The sequence below is a fragment of the Numenius arquata genome, chromosome W, assembly GCF_964106895.1.
Source record: "Numenius arquata chromosome W, bNumArq3.hap1.1, whole genome shotgun sequence".
Lineage (NCBI taxonomy): Eukaryota > Metazoa > Chordata > Aves > Charadriiformes > Scolopacidae > Numenius > Numenius arquata.
This window is the reverse complement of record NC_133615.1, coordinates 24673305-24692375: the sequence shown is the minus strand read 5'-3', so window position 1 is coordinate 24692375 and position 19071 is coordinate 24673305. Positions and strand designations below refer to the sequence as shown.

The 19071-nt window shown below is 41.1% G+C and overlaps 1 protein-coding gene across 7 annotated transcripts in view; it reads left to right on the top strand.

Moving 5' to 3' along the window:
• The window catches only part of LOC141476822 (vasculin-like), a 60297-nt gene that overhangs the window by 4869 nt on the left and 36357 nt on the right, over positions 1-19071 (top strand). For 2 of the 7 annotated variants that reach the window (XM_074165622.1, XM_074165616.1), the window contains one exon: positions 6335-6460. The exons of the other annotated variants lie outside the window; for them this stretch is intronic. The gene's annotated coding sequence lies outside the window, so the exon portion shown is untranslated. The remainder of the gene's footprint in view (positions 1-6334; positions 6461-19071) is intronic. 7 annotated transcript variants of the gene reach the window in all.

Sequence of the window (19071 nt, the reverse complement as noted above, 5' to 3'; positions counted from 1 at the left end):
AAAAATTTTTACACTGAAAGGGTTATTAAGCATTGGAATGGGCTGCCCAGGGAAGTGGTTGAGGCACCATCCCTGGAGGTTTTCAGAAGACAGGTTGACATAGTGCTTAGTGACATGGTTTAGTGATAGGTTGATGGTTGGACTAGATGGTCTTAAAGGTCCCTTCCAGCCTAGACAATTCTATAATTCTATGATATGCTCAGGATATTTTAAAACTGCCACCTTTTTCAGCTGCTTTTTCTTCAGATTCTTGTGAAGACTCCAAAGTGCAAAATCATTCCCGGTGATTTTGTTACATAATGTATGCTGAACTGGGTGGTGATGTTAATGCATTAATGCTTCAGTTTTTGGACTTTGAGCCTTGCAGAGGAGAAGAGATTAGTGTTTATCCAGTTCTCTGCTAAATGGTACTGCAAGTGTAGGATTTCAAACAGAAGGAACCTGGTTGTAGTTTACCTTCAAATATGAAGTTATTCTGTGTTAGAAAATAGTTAGCTTTTTTAAATTTACATTTTGGTACAGTGCAAGAAGGAAAACCTTTTTGGATAAGTGATGATCAAGGTATTCTAAGCACTTTCGTTAACTTTGGTTCTTTCTAAAACATTTTCCAAAAGATGTTTTGATTTTTGTGACAATAATATTTGAATCACAGAAGTGACGTAAACCCTGTTGCTTGTGAACCATATCTATATACGGAAAGGGGATCATACAGTAAGGAGCAATGGTTGGGATTTTTAGAACACCAGTGTCCCACCAAGTCTGCTGACGTTCTAGATCCTTATCCAAAACAAAGGTAGTGAGTGTACTTTAGTTGATTCATCCTCACATAAGGAACTAGAGCCCTAAGTAGAAATGAAGGTGGGTTTTTCTTAGGTGTTTTTGGGTTTTTTTGTTAAGTCACTGTAAAGCTAGGTTTTAGGGCTGTGTCTGTACTAGAGAATGTGTTGGCTTTTTATGGTTAAAAAATTGACTGTTACAGTTTGATTCCATACACTTCGCGTACCCTGGCATGTCATAAGACTTTTGGAGGTGTTCAAATTTGACAGAGGATTTTGTCCCATCCTCATTGTTCTGCAGGAAACATTAGTTCTCATAATTTTTTTTTTTTAAAAAAATAGATGAGGCAGAAAGGTAAATTAAAAAAAAAGAAGGATGTTTTCTTTTATTCTTCCTCATTGTCCACTGTCAGAATACTCATCAGAACAGTTCAGTATTGGATGGTGGGAACAATGAGACTAAAACTGGAGATTTTCCTTCTCTGCAATTAGCACAGTTGAGAAAGAAGATGCTTCAGCTGAATTGTTAGGAACTTTTTAATGTCTGTTGAACCAGTGGGAGAGAAGACCTTTAAAGGTTCAACTCCATTTCCTTTTATTGGAGGTGTGAGTCTTTGACAATAAATTTTAGAGAACTTGAATTACCATATCCAAACTTAACCTTGTTTGTAAATTATCATATGTCTGTAAACCCTCTTTTACACTGAAATGGGGGGAGGCGGTAGGTGACGTGTGTTTTCCTTTCAAAGTGTTAAAAGGTTGGTTGTAAAGTTTGAAGCTTATTTTGTTGTGGCTGTACGTTTACATGGAGAGAAAATAAGGGAAATTAAATAATCTTTAGTTCAAGTAGTTATAAGGCTTTTGCAGCAATTTGTGATCAGTAGAACCGTTTCCATTTTCAAAAGCTCTGTAAAGCTTGTGTTCGGGTTTGAATATTCTTTTTTCTTTTACTAACATAGAAATTTTGGATAGCAAAATAACAGCTTGAAACTAGCTTGTTTTGCTTTGTTCAAACTAAATGAATGACAGAGTAAGGAAGAGCTCTAATAAGCTGTGTTTTTGAAGGGGAATAAAAATGTAGATGTATAGGGTTTAAACAAAAGCATTATTTAAAGCTTACACTTACCAACTTTACTTCAAATTAGCAATAGTCTAAACTAGAGATAACAGGGAAGGATATTTGATCACAAGAAATTTTCAGTTTAAAAGAAAATGTGGATCTTTTTGTGGTAGAAGGAAAAAAAACACCTTTTGATGGAGTAGGCTATTTTAATGGCCTTTAATAGCTAATTTGGCCTAATAGCTTCTTTGCCTAATTCAGAGCAAAATTTTGTAGTTCTATGGCTGATGCTAAATAGGTAAGTAAACATTTGAAGCTGGCCCATGATGGGAGAACTGTGAAGGGTCAATTTATTCCGTAGCTCTGTTATTCCAGAGTTGCTCTGTTTTAGTGAGAACTTTGCCTGCTGATGATGCTTCTTCAGGAAAAATAAATTTGACCATGGCAAATAGTTTTCTTTTTTTTGTTGTTGTGACATGCAGTAGAGTTCGTATTCAGTATATCTCTGATAGTGAACATTCAGTTTTAATTCCCCCATGGAAAATTGTGTGCCTCCCTTCCCTTCTTGTAGATCATAGAATGGTTTAGTTTGGAAGGGACCTTAAAGATCATCTAGTTCCAGCCCCCCTGCCATGGGCAGGGACACCTCCCACTAGACCAGATCGCTCAAAGCCCCATCCAGCCTGGTCTTGAACACTTCCAGGGATGGGGCCTCCATGACTTCCCTGGGCAACCTATTCCAGGGTCTCACCACGCTCATAGTGAAAAATTTCTTCCCAATATCTATTCTAAATCTCCCCTCTTCCAGTTTAAAGCCATTACCCCTTGTCCTATCACTGCATGCCCTTGCAAAAAGTCCCTCACCAGCTTTCTTGTAGGCCCTCTTCAGATACTGGAAGGCCACTGTAAGGTCTCCCCGGAGCCTTCTCTTCTCCAGGCTGAACAACCCCAACTCTCTCAGCTTGTCTTTGTAGGAGAGGTGCTCCAGCCCTCTGATCATCTTTGTGGCCCTCCTCTGGACCCTCTCCAACAGGTCCATGTCAATCCTGTGTTGAGGACTCCAGAGGTGGTCGCAGTACTCCAGGTGGGGTCTCACCAGAGCAGAATAGAGGGGCAGAATCACCTCCCTCGACCTGCTGGCCACACTTGTTTTGATGCAGCCCAGGATGGCTTTCTGGGCTGCCAGTGCGCATTGCCAGCTCATGTTGAGCTTCTCGTCCACGAGCACTCCCAAGTCCTTCTGCACAGGGCTGCTCTCAATCCATTCTCCACCCAACCTGTATTTGTGCTTGGGATTGCCGTGACCCAGGTGCAGGACCTTGCACTTGGCCTTGTTGATCTTCGTGAGGTTCACACAGGCCCACCTCTCAAGCCTGTCCAGGTCCCTTTGGATGGTCATCCCTTCCCTCCAGCGTGTTGACCGCACTGCACAGCTTGGTGTCATCTGTAAACTTGCTGAGGGTGCACTCGATCCCAGCATCCATCTCGCTGACAAAGATGTTAAATAGCATTGGTGCCAGTTACCAACCCCTGAGGAATGCCACTGGTCACTGGTTTCCACTTGGACATTGAGCTATTGACTGCAACCCTTTGCAGCCATCCAGCCGGTTCCTTATCCACTGAGTGGTCTATCCATTAAATCCATGCCTTTCCAATTTAGAGACCAGGATGTCCTGTGAGACAGTCAAATGCTTTGCATAAGTCCAGGTAGATGATGTCTGTTGCTCTCCCCTTACCTACCAATGGTGTAGCACCATCATAGAAGGCCACCAAATTTGTCAGGCATGACTTGCCCTTGGGGAAGCCGTGTTGGCGGTCACCAATCAACTCCTTATTTTCCATGTGCCTTAGCAGAGATTCCAGGAGGGTGTGTTCCATGATCTTGCCGGGCACAGAGATGAGACTGACCAGCCTGTAGTTCCCAGGGTCTTCCTTTTTTTCCCTTTTTGAAAATGGGGGTTATGTTTCCCCTTTTCCAGTCAGCGGGAACTTCACCAGACTGCCATGACTTTTCAAATATAATGGAAAGCGGCTTAGCAACTTCATCCACCAGTTCCCTCAGGACCTGTGGATGGATTTCATCAGGTTCCATGGACTTATGTACCTTCAGATTCCTTCGATGGTCTCGTACTTGATCTTAACCTACAGTGTGCAAATGGCCACTCTTTTCTAAGATGTCATACAGCCTTGCTTATTGGGCCCCTCTGAAATTCATATATGCTTGGTTTGTCTTCCTGACTTAATAAGGATGTGATACACTTGCTGTAGCTCATTACCAAGGAAGCAAAGCAGCAGCAGTAGCAACAGACTTGAGACACTGAATAATATATAACCTTTTATTTTTCCACTGTCATAACAGTACTATATTATATTTTAATTCTGATGGCTTACAACCTTATTTTACCCCATTTATAAATTTTATACTAAAAATTATGGTGATATGGTGAGGGTAGGTTATCAAACAAGTGTGTAGCTGAGGGGTGGAGTTAAGGTTCCACATGCAGCTTGTGGTGTGCTGTACTTATGCTAATAATCTGTGAGGCATTAGGTAAAAGATCATAGGATGTGTGCCACTTAGATATGCGTACATGTTAATTTTAGATTTTCTGAAAACTATGTATGTGCATATATACATGTGCTTTTAACATTTATTCTGTTCATGGATTTCTCTATGCAAATCAATAGACTGAAGTTCTAATCTGGTCTTCAGGGAGCACCAAGAAATTTGAATTCCTATTTATTTTCTCACTTTGGGAATTCATGTCTTGAAGCTTCCTTAATATTTTTTTTTCTGTTAGTAACTTTACTGCTCCACTCACAAGCTTCAAGTATTCCTACCTATTTGAGTTTATATTGCCTTTTATTTTAATCTTCTTCTAATGATCTGTGAAATACCTAGTGTCACAGAAACTGCTTTCTGTAAAATAATTTAGGCTATTCACAGAGTGTGAGAAGTATAGAACCTGAAAATGCAGAACTGTTTTTCCTTGTCTCTAGTTTCTGGTGAGATGGGTTCAGCTGATGGGGATTTTTTTCCTTATTTGTAGCATTACTTTAAATTTTGTTAGACAAATTAGTGTAGATAGTTCAGACAAATAGTGTTATCGAATGTATCTCGCCAGCAATAATGAAATCGGTATTAAATATTGAAGACAGCTTTCTGGGCTAGGGAAATATTTTTATTTTATATACTGAAGAGACCTTCCTGAAGTTGGATCTGTTCAATACCAATGGGACTGTCTTTCCTCTGCCAGCTAAATACTGGTTAGACAAGTTAAACAACATGCCCTTAAAATTGGGTGAGGACAGTGTCAGATCTCACATCCTTGTTATCTTAATGTTCTACTGTGGTTTTTTTCTTCACCCTCTGTGGAAGAGGATCGGGTTAGGGAACACTTAAATAAGATATACATAAGTCTATAGGGCCTGACAGGATGCACCCATGAGTACAGAGGGAGCTGGTTGATGTCATTGCAAGGCCATTCTTGATTATCTTTGAGAGGTCATAGTGATTGGGAGAGGCTCTTGAGTACTAGAAGAGAGCAAATGTCAATCCTGTCCTCAAGAAGGAGGATCCAGGGAGCTACAGGTTGGTCAGCCTCACTTCAGTCCATGGGAAGGTGGTAGAGCAACTAATCCTGGAAACCATTTCCAAACTCATGAAGGACAAGAAAGTGAGTGGGAGCAGTCAGCATGACTTTATGAAGGGGAAATTGTGCTTAATCAAGCTATTAGCCCTCTACAATGAGGTGACTAGCTTGGTAGATGAAGGGAGCAATGTATGTTGTTAATCTTCAGAAAGGCTTTTGACACTGTCTTCTGTGGTACTCTCATAGAGAAGCTGACAAAGTATGTGTTAGAGAAGTGAACAATAAGGTGTATCAAAAACTGGCTGAATGGCCAGGCCCAGCCTGTCAGGGTTGTGATCAGTGGCACAAAGGCCATTTGAAGGAAGTCATTAGGGTTTTATTCATTATATGTTTAAGGCCAGGTGGGAGACATTTGTAAAGGAAATTACTATTGTTCCATTGTGTCGGTAGGAGCAGTGCAGTAGACATTATATGAATTTCTAGTATATGAAGGAAGTCAGGTTAGAACACAAGGGTTCCAGTGTTTGAGTTGGAGATCTGGGCGTTTGTTTGTTTGTTTTGTTTTAAAGATTTGTCAGTTCTAATTGTTTCCAGCATTTTATAGATGCCTGGCATGGAAACAAAAAAGTCTGTCTGTCTACTTGCCCTTATCTTTTTGCTCCATGGCTTTTGCCAGCACAACTGCTTCCTGGTTTAGCGCTGCAGCTAAGTGAGTTAATAAATGCACCTGATTGTGTCTATAGTGGCTCTACAGTAACCCTGTCTGTAATGAGTCTGGTATGTGCCTGCACTGTATTCCCATATTTATTTATTTTTGTGCTACACAGAGATATGAGCTGGACTAACGGATGCTTGCTAGGATTCTGCAATATGCTTAGCCTGTAATATTCTCTCTCATGCTTCACTAGGTTAGAAACTACTGCCACATATTGCCAGTCTGCCTATTTGGTGAAATTGTTCAGGAGTGAAGGAGGGTGAAATCTGTAACCGACATAGCTATGGTGGTGGCAGGAGTCCCTAATTTAGGACAAATGGTATGAGAATGAGTAAGCATCCTATGTTTTGTTTTGTTTTTAATGGTAAACATGGGGGGGGAAGAGATATTTTTTTAAAATATATTTTTGCTGCAAGAAGCTACACAAATTTTAATAAAACATGAGAAATTGTGTTTGTTAAACCTGAGATGTATACCGTAACGCTGTTTCAGATAGTTTGTTCAACTGGATCTCCTTGATCTATGTATTTCATGCCCCTGTTCTATGTGCTAACTGCATGGAGGTTTTTAGCTTGCAAACAAAACGTAAATGTTAGTCGTTTTGGCTGTTGCATATTTTTTCCCAGTAATAGTGAATTAAAGGTTGCAGATAATATGAAAATTGTAATATAAGATGAAGCTTGAGGAAGCATTTTGCTAAAGTAATCTGAAAGTAAATTAATCTGAAAGTTCAGGAATACAGGGTGTTTTCTGCTTTTGTACCATGGTGAATTCGATCTGTGTTATTGCAGAAAAAAAAAAAAATTGATTTATGTGTTGGTTGTAGTGTGTGGTCTTCATGTTTAAAAACTTTGTTTTTTAAACACTGCATTGATTTTAAAGTAGCAGGGATGTCGCAATAAAAGGACTGTAGTTTTGATATTTGTCTGTAAGAGTCCCAAGACTTTCACTGATTTGCTATCAGAGTCCCAGCAAAGGGCTTTCTCTGAGTCAGATTCACAAATAATAAGAATTAGTTGTTTTATTGAGAGCAACAGAACAGATTCGAGATAGCGCTATTGTAGTTAATGAATTTATCAATGGCAAATTAAGGTTAATATTGCTAACAAAAATAATGATAGTACAATAACCCAGGGTTAACATTCACCAGAGGGTGAAAGGCGTCCCTGCCTGGGGTGGAGGAAGAGAACGCAGCCCGTCGACTGGTCAGTCAGGTATCAAGTTTCTTCTCTCCCAATTTAACAGCCATTTTCTCCAACTTTTTTATCCCCAAAATTATGAGGTTTCCCTCCCCTAGGTGACGTGTAGTATGATTTGGGTGGAGATATGAGTGCTATAGTCATATATGTTTAGCATGATCTCTAAAATCTTCATTAGCATATACAGGGGTGTCAACTTTAATATGCATTTCACAGGTAATGAGGCAAAGGTCAAGTATCGGACATGGTAGCCTCTCAAGGAAACAAAGAACTACACAAAGTTTCTGTTATCTTGATTTTACTGTCTTTGCTGATGAAAAGCTGGGCTATCCTGTCTCCTTGAGACAGCTCCATTATCCATATATCCTGTGATAGCCAGACAAGTCTTCATCTCCCTGGGTTGCACAAAGCCAGTTTAATTGCTCTTTGAGCACAGAGACTTCACCTCAGTATCCAAATTCCAAGAGGAAAAAAAAAACTTGCTGGGGGAATGGAGAAAACTGAATTAATTCTTACAGTGTTATCTTTGTGTACATGCATTGTGTTACATGTTAACCTCTTTAGTTACAATTATTAGTTTCTGACTTATAAGCATAATAGGAATTGACAGGTTCAAATATTTGTGTTAAGTCTTAAAGTTGTTCCAGAATTTTGTTCTTCTGATCTCCAGAACTGTGTGTCTGGCCTAAATCTATTATGACTGGTATCTTCTTGTGATTCTTACGGTGTTTTGGATTAAGACATCTCTTTTCTTGGTGGAATTTATTCCTTCAGATGTTTATAACCACTGTTTAAATACATCTTAGGTCCTAATTTTGTGAGGCAAAGCATGCCCCAGTAGTTCTCTTTGACTTTTTTTTCTCCGTGTTCACTGAAATAGTTCATTATTGCACAAAGTAAAATTTTAAATTTCTGTCCTAAGTGTGATTTTACTTGTATCTTTTCCTGTGATAATTTAAAAAAGAAAAATCTAGTAATGCAGGGAAAAATTAACTATGCTGTTTAAGGTTTAATTTCTTCATTTAATTTGGTAAGCACAAGCTAAACTATTAGTTGTTTTAATTCCATTTTTTTGTTGTTTTTTGCAGTTTGGGGAGTTGATTCTAGCTGTTTTTTCTTAGCCTTTTTGCAGAAGTCTTGACTTCTGATTCATGCAGTGGCTTTTTTCCCTTTTCTCAGCACGTTACTTCTTTTTCTAAAACAGAGGCAATATATTAAATTTTCCTGAATGCTCTTCAGATAAGACAAGTTTAAAAAGTGAGTGTTTCCAGATGCTTTAAAACTGGTGAAAAATACTTTGTCGCAAAAGGACCTTATTGACTCAACCATTAAAAAAAATCAAAAACAACTCCAAAACCAGCCCAACCTTTTTGGTTGGTTAAGCATACTTGGTGCAGTGTTCTTATTTCAGCTGTTCATGTGACTCAAAGTAGGTGACTGAGTTATATTTATGACAAGTCTCTTCACTGTGCATCATTTGGAACCAGACCAGCTGTTCATTATTTCTTGACATTCATTACCTTATTAGTGAAGATCACACTTCACAAAACTATAGACTTAAATTTTATGTAATTGAATATTGGAATAATTGTTGCAAGTTACCTGAAACAAAATGCTTTACAGACTTCTGTCAGAGATGCCTCACAAGAAGTAAAATTTAAGAACAGGTGTTTTTTTTCTTTGCTGTAAACTATTCTGCTATCCACAATGCAGCAACAGATAAATTTTATCTAAATTTATGAACTATGGAAGGCTTTCTTTTCTGAAGTCACTACACAGTACTTGAATCAGACACCGGAGACTATTGCTGAGATTAGACCAAATATTTTGACCAGTCTGATTAAAGAAACTTAAATGCATTTGAGTGTTAATAGTATAAGGATAACAGTATTTCAGTATCTTTTTCTTGCCTTTCTAGAATTGTGCAGCTCTGCTTCAGTAATAGACAACTGGAACCAAGTTAGCTTTTATAATACTTTTATTAGAGAATGGCAGGTATATTCTGAGTTTGTGCTACCAGGGAATGATGAATTCATCATTCAATGATGATTTTTGGGCCTGATATTTTGTTACCAAGAGAGTTTCTGAAAGCAGTGGAATAGTATTCAGATCTGTGGAGCTTACCTCAATAAGCTTTCTTCTGATAGCTGTATTAATGCTGGGAGTACAACTGTTTTATCAGTGTTAATGAATAGTGGTTGATCTGTTGTGTGGTGTGTGTATGTAAGAGAAGGCTTGCTAGCAGACAGATAAGTTCTTCTTGGTCTGTCAGTATAATTAAAGCAAATTCCTGTAAATACTTGTATGGGTGCATATTATTTACTTTCATTCTATTAAAATACTTTATTTTTTTTTTTTTAAATTTATTTAAAAGTAGAAGAGTCCCATGTTTCTGAAAGGTGGAAGTGTTTTTCTGCCTTAGTGACTCCTCAGTCTTTGGAAAGGCAGCTCTTGTTTGATGTCAAGCTGGAAGGATGCATCAAGTCAATTTCTAAAAAAGTCTCTTCAGTACTTTAATAACTTCAATCTTGACATTGAGTGTATGCTTATTAAATTTGTAGATGTATGAGTCTGAATAGAGGTTGCAAGTGCTTTGGGGGACACAATGCAGAAATGCTTGTGAGCTTAAGTAGTAATGGACTTGAATAGCAGGAAAAGGGACTTATGTTGGACCTTATAGAAGAAACCTTTCTAGTGATGTAAGAGTAGTTCAATATTGGGACATGTTGCAGAAGAAAGTGATAGTCTTAGTTGTTGGTCTAACTCAAGTTGGAAAGCAACGAAGAATCAAACTGATGTTTGGCAACCAAGCTGATCGTTAAGGGTTTAAGCATAGCAAATCCTGTCTTTGGCAGCAGTGATCTTGCTGACATCCCATTCTTGCTTTTTGTGATCTATTTTCAGCTTACCAAAAATATCTTCCAAAGACTGAAGAGTACTCTAGAACCATCAGATATTTGCTAGATCATCAAAACAGAGATTATGCTTGTAGTGAGGGTACTTTCATATTAAAATATATTCTAGGACAAACTTGTTGGCAACATCAGAAAGGTAGGATCTATAAGAGTGTGTATGAAGCCCAGTAAAATATGGTATTGTCAACTTAAAGCTGGGTAGGCTGTGTACTCTAAAATGTAGTTTTAAAAAAAGATATTAATATTTGTCCTTTCCTGATGTTAAAGGAGAAGCTTGCTGTCTGAGCATTCACGCACCATTCAAGGAGTCGCACATGCCACCTGAGTCTTTAACTGCTAGGACCGGAGTCCCTTCTGTGAGAAACACCGGCTCACACTTAAAATTTTAAAGAGGACGAAGTCACTGGAGCAAAGGTTTATTGTACGAAGCAGCGCTGAATCGGGTGCATCTCAAAGTAGAGGCACACACATCTTTAGTTTTTTAGATATTTTATACCTTTCTTTCCCGGCCGCCTGAATACCTGTCTCTCTTCTCATTGGCTGAGAAGTTGGAGCTCACATTCTTCCCGACCGCCTAAAGACACAAACCTTTAATTAACAATACATTGTTTCACAGTCTCTGCTAATATCTACTGTCTAATGTTAGTAGTTACAAACATCCTGGTGGTCATCTTCTTGATCTAGTGTCCATATCCTTCTTTTCTTCAGTCACCCCCCCAGGTGGCCTTTATCCACTTATCACCTTCCACCGTCCTTTGTTCGCTTATCAGTCTACCATCAATTCGGTTCTCTTTACCTAAATGGCTTCTTGTAAACCAGAGTCTCTGGGCCATTCCAGGGTACTTGTAAGGATTAGTTAGATGCTATAACCGAGCACACAAATAGAAATATACCAAGTAGCTGAAGCAAAATCCAGCTCATTTCTCACAATCCACCCCCTTTTTATTTATTACATTTTTGCTGAAGCTTATTATCTTCTTCCCATTTATTCAACAATAACTGTAATCTTTCATTTTGTTCTTCTTTTCGGTGATCTCTTTTTTTCTTAAGACCATTATCCTCTGCGATGTAGCACCTTGATTCACAGCATCCACATTCGATAGACTGGTCACTTGCATTCCTTCTACCACTCTAGAAATTAATCCCACTGCACAAGGAATAAAACAAGGTATGAACGGCAGTCCAGCAAGAGCACATAATAGAATGAAGCCTACCTTCTTCCACCAAGATATTCCAAAAAAATCATTCCACCAGTTGACATCCATCATAGATTTCCACCTTTGCACTGGGACGTGTGCTAGTTTTCTGATGTTTGCTGCTATATCTCTTACAGCTTGTCCGTTGTCATCAATATGAAGACAACACTCTGATGTGTTAAATTTGCCACATACCCCCCCCTCTTCTGCTAATAGGTAGTCTAGTGCCAGTCTATTTTGGTATATGGCAGTTCGCATCTGTGTTTGTTGGACTGCTATTAAGTCTAAGGCTGAGGCTGTCTCATTGGTAATTATTTCAAGCGCTGCTTGCAACCTAATTATTCTATTGATCCCTAGCTACCATCTTGTGCCCATGTTACTGGTCCATATGTTTCTATTATGCGTTGTGGGGGCCATTCATCCTGACCCCAATTCTGAGTTCCTCCCATTTCGATCGTTGTTCGTTTCTTTCTCCTCAATTCATCATATAGCCGGACCCCCAGCCCAGCTGCCTGTGTATTAGACAGCAAGAAAAAGAAAGGCATTACATATCCAACATAACAGACTCCTGACCAGTTTGGATGTAATCTTCAGTAAGCATGTTTCCCACAAATCCAATAATGGCCCTCTAAGGCCCAAGCCCCGTTGGCAAAGGGACCGTCCCATGTTTCATCATCTTGTGGTGTTTCATAGTATAGCGGATCTTCTGTGCCCCATGGTCCTCCTGAGGCGTTTAAATCCCCATTGGAGTCACAATAGTCACATTCAAAGGCCTCTGCATCCGGATGCCATTTACAGTTACATCCTCCCTCTCCTATCGTTCGGTTTGTAGCTGACCAGAACTTTGTGAAATATGTTCTGGTCCCATTTGAATTTTGCCAAGCCCATTGATAGACTCTTATTACATGGTTTTTGCTGGTAGTATTGTCCCGCTAACAAGCCAGGAACAGAGAATCTTTAAAACCCCCCTTTTTGCCAATCTCTCTTGCCGCTGCCCTGCAACCAGCATGCCAAGGTTCATGGAAGGAACATCTTACCCAGGTGCCATCTCTAAGCTTAATGTGTGTTTGGTTCCATCTTCCTTGGTACCTCCGGCAATTATAAGGAATACACAGTGAGTCATAACAATCCATTCCTGGTGATAATGTCCACTCACATTCACTTTTCCCTAAATATTTCCCTCCCGATCTGGTTCTGTTCAGGCAATAATTCCCTTTTCCTGGGTACAATATTTTCCATGCAGCTCCCTCTTCTGCCCAGACCTTTGTTCCATGGCGTACTGTACTTAAGCTACTCACCAGCCACTTAGGCTGCACAGGCCGGGCTACCCATGGCCATTCTTCAGATCCCCTCGGGCTTCCACATACCCAACAATTACTCAAATTAAAGCTTTTTGCTATTTCATTCCCTAATGTTACAAATTGGTTATCTTCCATTTGACTGTAACACAGAGGGATGGTCACAAGGTTCATTAGTATGGTAGCATAAAACCTGCCAAGGTCTGGCACAGCCTTCCCTCCCATCTCTCAACGCCTACTGGATTGCAGCCAGCAGCGGAGACCGCTCACAGAAGAGGAGTGAAGAGACTGACCCAGTCTTGCCCTTGGCTTTAGTTTTTAGAACCTTTGCTGGTAACCTCCCCAGGTATTACACTTTTATTTCATTACTCTCGATTTTACCAATTCTGTCTTTTAAGAGTCAATTTCAGTGGATCACTTCCCTGGGTTACTGTCCACTCTCCAGGAGGTGGGGCTATTGGTCCTTTTACCCGTGTAGCATGTGTCCACCCCTTCTCCTTAGTTCGCACAGCTGCTTCTGTTGTCAGGAGTACCAGGAAAGGTCCTTCCCACGCTGGAGTCAGAGTATCCTCTTGCCAGGACTTCACTAGTACCCAGTCTCCAGGCTGTATCTGGTGTAGTTTGAAATCCAGTGGAGCCGTCTGAGGCAGCAATCCACGCTGTCTCAAATCTGTAAGAGATTGGGCTAACCCCCACAGGTAATTTTTAAGAAAGACATCATTAATTTCAGGAATTGGCACACCTTCTTCCCTTCCCAGATATGGAAGTCCGAATAGCATTTCATAGGGAGATACTCCTAAATCCTTCCTTGGAGCAGTCCTAATTCTCAACAGGGCTAGGGGCAGGCATTTGGTCCAGGGCAACTTAGTCTCTATTACCAGCTTGGTGATATGTGTTTTGAGAGTTGCATTCATCCTCTCAACTCTACCAGAGCTTTGAGGATGCCAGGGAGTGTGGAAGTCCCATTGAATTCCCACAGCTGTGCATACCAGCTGCAATACCCTAGCAGTGAAATGGGTTCCCCTATCAGAATCTACCCTTTCTATTATTCCTCCCATCCGGGAGAACCCATTTCCCTTCCTGGGTTTTTACACCAGTATCCAAGGAGGCCCAAAAACTTTCTTATTTCTTTCTTACTCCTTGGAATTGGAGTTGTTACAATACCAGAAATTCGTTCTGGGTTTATTCTCCTTTTCCCTTCGCTGATCACGTGCCCGAGGTACCTCACCTCCTTTTTTTTTTTTACAAACTGCAACTTAGTTTCTGAGACTCGGAGCCCTTTTTCTCCCAAGTAGTTAAGTAATTTGATGGTTGCAGATCGAACCTCCATCTCCTCTTCCCCCGATATTAGTAAATCATCTACATACTGAAGCAGCTTGATCCCTGGGGAAAACGAAATTTCCTCAAGTATTTGTTCCAACACTTGCCCAAAAAGGTTGGGTGATTCCGTAAACCCCTGTGGTAACGTGGTCCAGCGGAATTGCTGCCTCCTCCCTGTTACCGGGTCCTCCCATTCAAAGGCAAACATGTCCCGACTTTCCACCGCCAAGGGACAGGTCCAAAAAGCATCTTTAAGGTCTACTACACTGAACCACTTGTGTTCATGAGGTATTTTGCTTAGCAATGTATAAGGATTGGGTATTACCGGGTGACGTGTCTGAACAATTTTATTCAGCTCCCTTAAATCTTGCACTAATCTCCAACTCCCATCCGACTTTCTGACGGGTAAAATAGGTGTATTATAAGGAGACATGCAGGGCTCTAAGAGACCATCTTTCAACAATCCCTCAATTACAGGTTGGAGCCCCTTCCTCCCTTCTAGAGATATAGGATATTGTTTTACACGCACAGGCTGACTTTCTTTCTTTAATTCCACTTTGAGGGGGGGGTATGTCCAGTCCTCCCCGGTTTCCCTCCGCCACCCAGACTATTGGATTAATCACTTTTTCATCCTCTGTGGTCAACTTATAAAGCTGCACCATCATCCTATCATCTTTTGGAACTATTCCGATCCCTAACAATATCTGTAAATCCCTCCCCAATAAGTTCGCTCCTACTTCAGGTATCACTACTAAGTCCATTTTTACTTCTCGGTTATTCCCTTGTATAGTTACTTGCTCTACAATAGGGACTGAAAACCCTTCCCCTTTTATCCCAACCACGTTCGTCGTAAGTTCCCCAATTTCATATCCCTGTGGGATTTTGGTTATACTTGTTCTTTCTGCTCCTGTGTCCACTAGGAATACATATTCCTCCTTCTGGGGTCTTAATTTTAAATTTATCAAGGGCTCAATGTGATGGTTCGACCCCAGAAGGTAGAGCCCCTGACACCCCTATTCTAAAGAATAATCATCCCGCTCCATTACTCGAAACACTCCGTTTTCCTTCTGCCTCATCGGACAATCCCTCTTAAAGTGCCCCTCTCTCCCACAATGAAAACACCTTCTAGGACCTACTTGCCACCCATGAGGGTTCCCCCTCCCAGCCGGTTGAACCTTATATTCTCTGCGCTCACACTGTGGCCCGCGGCTGGGACCTCTGCCACGTTCACACCACCTCTCTCTCTCTCTCTCTCTCTCCCTCTCTCAGGCTGCCGCCCCGTTACTTGTTCCACTGCTGCCACCATCAACTTAGCTTTAGCTTTCTGCTTCCCATCATCTCTCCTGACATACACTTTCTGAGCCTCTCGCAACAATTCATTCAAGCTCCGATCATGCCAGTCTTCCGGTTTCTCTAACTTCTTTATATCAGGCCACACCTTAGTGACAAAATTAACCTTCAACAACTCTCGCCCCACATCATTCTCGGGATCTATTCTTGAGTATTGTTGTATATTTCTCCTTAACCTTTCCAGCCAATCTGTAGGAGATTCATCTTTTTGTTGTGTGCTTTCAAAGGCTTTATCAAAATTCTGTCCTTTTGGGACTGCCTCTTTTATTCCCCTGATTACTAATCTTCTGTAATCAGACATATTATTCCTCCCCTCCGCATTATTCTGATCCCAGGCAGGCCTGGTCACAGGGAATTTCTGTTCCCCTAGGACTCCCCCAGGGATATCGGGAGGATTTTCTCGCTCCCAAATTCTAATACCCGCAGCCCGGATCGTTTGTCTTTCTTCCGGTGTGAACAGGGCTCCTAAAATGAACTGCATTTCATCCCAAGTGTAAAGATTAGGGCCCAGAAACTGGTCGAGCTGCTCTGACAACCCTAAAGGGTCCTCTAATAACTTTTTCATCTCTTTCTTAAATTCCCGCACCTCGGTGCTAGTCGGAGGTACATTCACAAAGCCCACCCCCCCCGGGGCTCCCGGCATGGGTACCTCTCTTAAAGGGAACATACCCTCCTTATGTTCCCCTTTACAAGACGGCAAAGGAAAATTCCGAACATCCCTTACTATCTGATCTAATTCAGTGACCCGGGTTCTCTGAGTCTCCCCGAGCAGAGGGGCACCCGGTCTCACAGAGTACCCCCCCTTCCCGTTCATTATCCTCCTCCTCCCCCCCCCCAATCTTCTTCTGTTTCGTCGAATTCAGGGTTGTATGGGGGTGGCAAATGATCCGGAGGTTCCCAACTTTCTTCTCTCTTCTTAATCTTCTTTCCCCCAAGGTCTTTTGTCATGAATAAGGAGTGAGACCTCCTCCAACATGAAGCATATTCAATTTCTTCTTGGTTTACTGGAGTCTTACTACATACATAGAGATTCAAAGTCTGGCACAACCAATTCTCCATTGACCCGAACTGCGGCCAGTACAGTGGGTCAGATCTAATAGGTTCTTTCACCCACTCAAACATACAGTACTGTATCATTGGTTTTTTTTTTTTTTTTTTTTTTTTTTATCTTTTCCCCGGGTGCAACCCTGCCCCCACTTCCCGAGCATCACCCCTAAAGGACTGTCGGGTGGAATGCTCGCACCAGGACTTTCAAGTCCTTGATTCTTTATAGCCTTCTCTCTGCTAGGCCTATTTCCCATTTTACTTTCCCGTGGGACTTTTTCACCTGGAACCGTTTCGCTTCGCCCCTTCACTGGCCGGTCTCCTCGCGGAGAAACGGAACCGCAGTTAGAAGGGCTCCACACTCGCTCCGCAGACAATTCTGCGTCTCACACACACAGTTCCAATCCCACTATCCCAGCCGCCCGAGTAGTACTTAACAGTCACTTTTCTTACCCGGGTCCCGTGCACAGAAATTATCGGCTGCCGCGCGTAACTCAATCCCGTTAACTCAATTCTTCCTTTCCCCTCCTTTGCTCCGGGAGTCCTCTGTCCGGATAGGACCCGCTGCCCCTCACGGGATGAGACAGTGGGTTGGGGACCACTGAAATCAGCGGGGCGCGCCATCCCCTCTTCGCTGTCTCGCCTCGCAGGAACAGGAGTGCTGGATCCCGAACGAGCCCCCAAATTGTGAGAAACACCGGCTCACACTTAAAATTTTAAAGAGGACGAAGTCACTGGAGCAAAGGTTTATTGTACGAAGCAGCGCTGAATCGGGTGCATCTCAAAGTAGAGGCACACACATCTTTAGTTTTTTAGATATTTTATACCTTTCTTTCCCGGCCGCCTGAATACCTGTCTCTCTTCTCATTGGCTGAGAAGTTGGAGCTCACATTCTTCCCGACCGCCTAAAGACACAAACCTTTAATTAACAATACATTGTTTCACAGTCTCTGCTAATATCTACTGTCTAATGTTAGTAGTTACAAACATCCTGGTGGTCATCTTCTTGATCTAGTGTCCATATCCTTCTTTTCTTCAGTCACCCCCCCAGGTGGCCTTTATCCACTTATCACCTTCCACCGTCCTTTGTTCGCTTATCAGTCTACCATCAATTCGGTTCTCTTTACCTAAATGGCTTCTTGTAAACCAGAGTCTCTGGGCCATTCCAGGGTACTTGTAAGGATTAGTTAGATGCTATAACCGAGCACACAAATAGAAATATACCAAGTAGCTGAAGCAAAATCCAGCTCATTTCTCACACTTCACAGCAGGCGACTCCAGTGAGCCAAGAGGTGCCCCTTTTGACTCCACACACACGCACATTTGCTCTCCTTCTTCAGGCTTGACGCTAGGTTTCCCGCAGCAGAATCTCAGGAGTCGGATGTTCTAAAAATAAATAATTTAATTGAAAGGTACAGCAGCAGGGTCAGCCCAGGTTGGGTACCTTTGGAGAGGGACCTTGAACAAAGAAATCATTGGTCAATTATACCCTTGCATTCTATACACCTGCCCCTTGTGTGCTCTTCATGTGTCTTTTAGTCCAATGGTGATTCCTGGTCTGGGGTCTTCTAACACCTTATTGGATTCTTTCTCTGTGTCCAGGCAGGCAGGCCGTTGTCTGCTCTTATCTTGTTGATTTGCAGTCTCTGCTGATGGTTGTAGCCTCCTTATTTTTTGATTTATGCTACTTGTGTACCTGCGCTCACTGGCAGAACATGGGAAACTGAAAAGTCCCAGACTTTTTAGTAGTGGGAAAACACTTAGTACTTTTTTTTTTCTGATTAAAAATGTATTTAAATTGGAAAAAGCAGATTAAAAGAGTTGAATATCTCAGAAATCAAGTAGAATGAAAACAAACCGATCTCGGGAACCATCCTGGAATGGATAGGCCTGATGTTCCCAGAACAGCAACTGACAGTTGCTGATAGACTATGCTAAACAAAGAAGCTAGCTAGATCAGTGTAGAAGAAAGACTAATAGAGCAATATGATAAATAAGGACATTCAAAACACTTAGTACTGTTTAGTAGTGGGAAAACACTACTTGGCAACAACCAAAACATTAGTGTGTTATCAAAATTTTTCTCATACCAAAAGACTGACAAGGCACTGTACTGGCTGCTCGGAAAATTACTAAGAAAATTAACTCTATTGCAGCCTAAGGCTTCAGCAAATCTAGTTACTCATGCTAAATAAGTAAAGCTAGGCAAACAGCATAAATCACACCATATTATAACCTTAAGTAATTTATTCTAATTGAAACTTACTTATTTAAGCTAAACAACTTATATCTCTCAACACCTGATCTACTGCGTGTTTCCCAATTTAATTATCAATAGGGTATTTGTGCTTTTTAGAAGTTAGTGAATAAATAAGATTTAATAATGAAAATACTCAATTTTCATTGCCAGACCAATACAATGACATGAGAGAAAGTGTTTTCTTAAGTGGTGTGGAGATCAGTAACTTCAGCAGTAGCTTTTCTTGTCAGTCTTTAACCATAAACTTATGAAATTGTATTTTTAGAACCATCTATGCTTTTGTTATTCTTTTATCAGAATTAGCTGGGAGAATTAGGCCTAAAATAGTTTCTTTTATGGACTTAATGA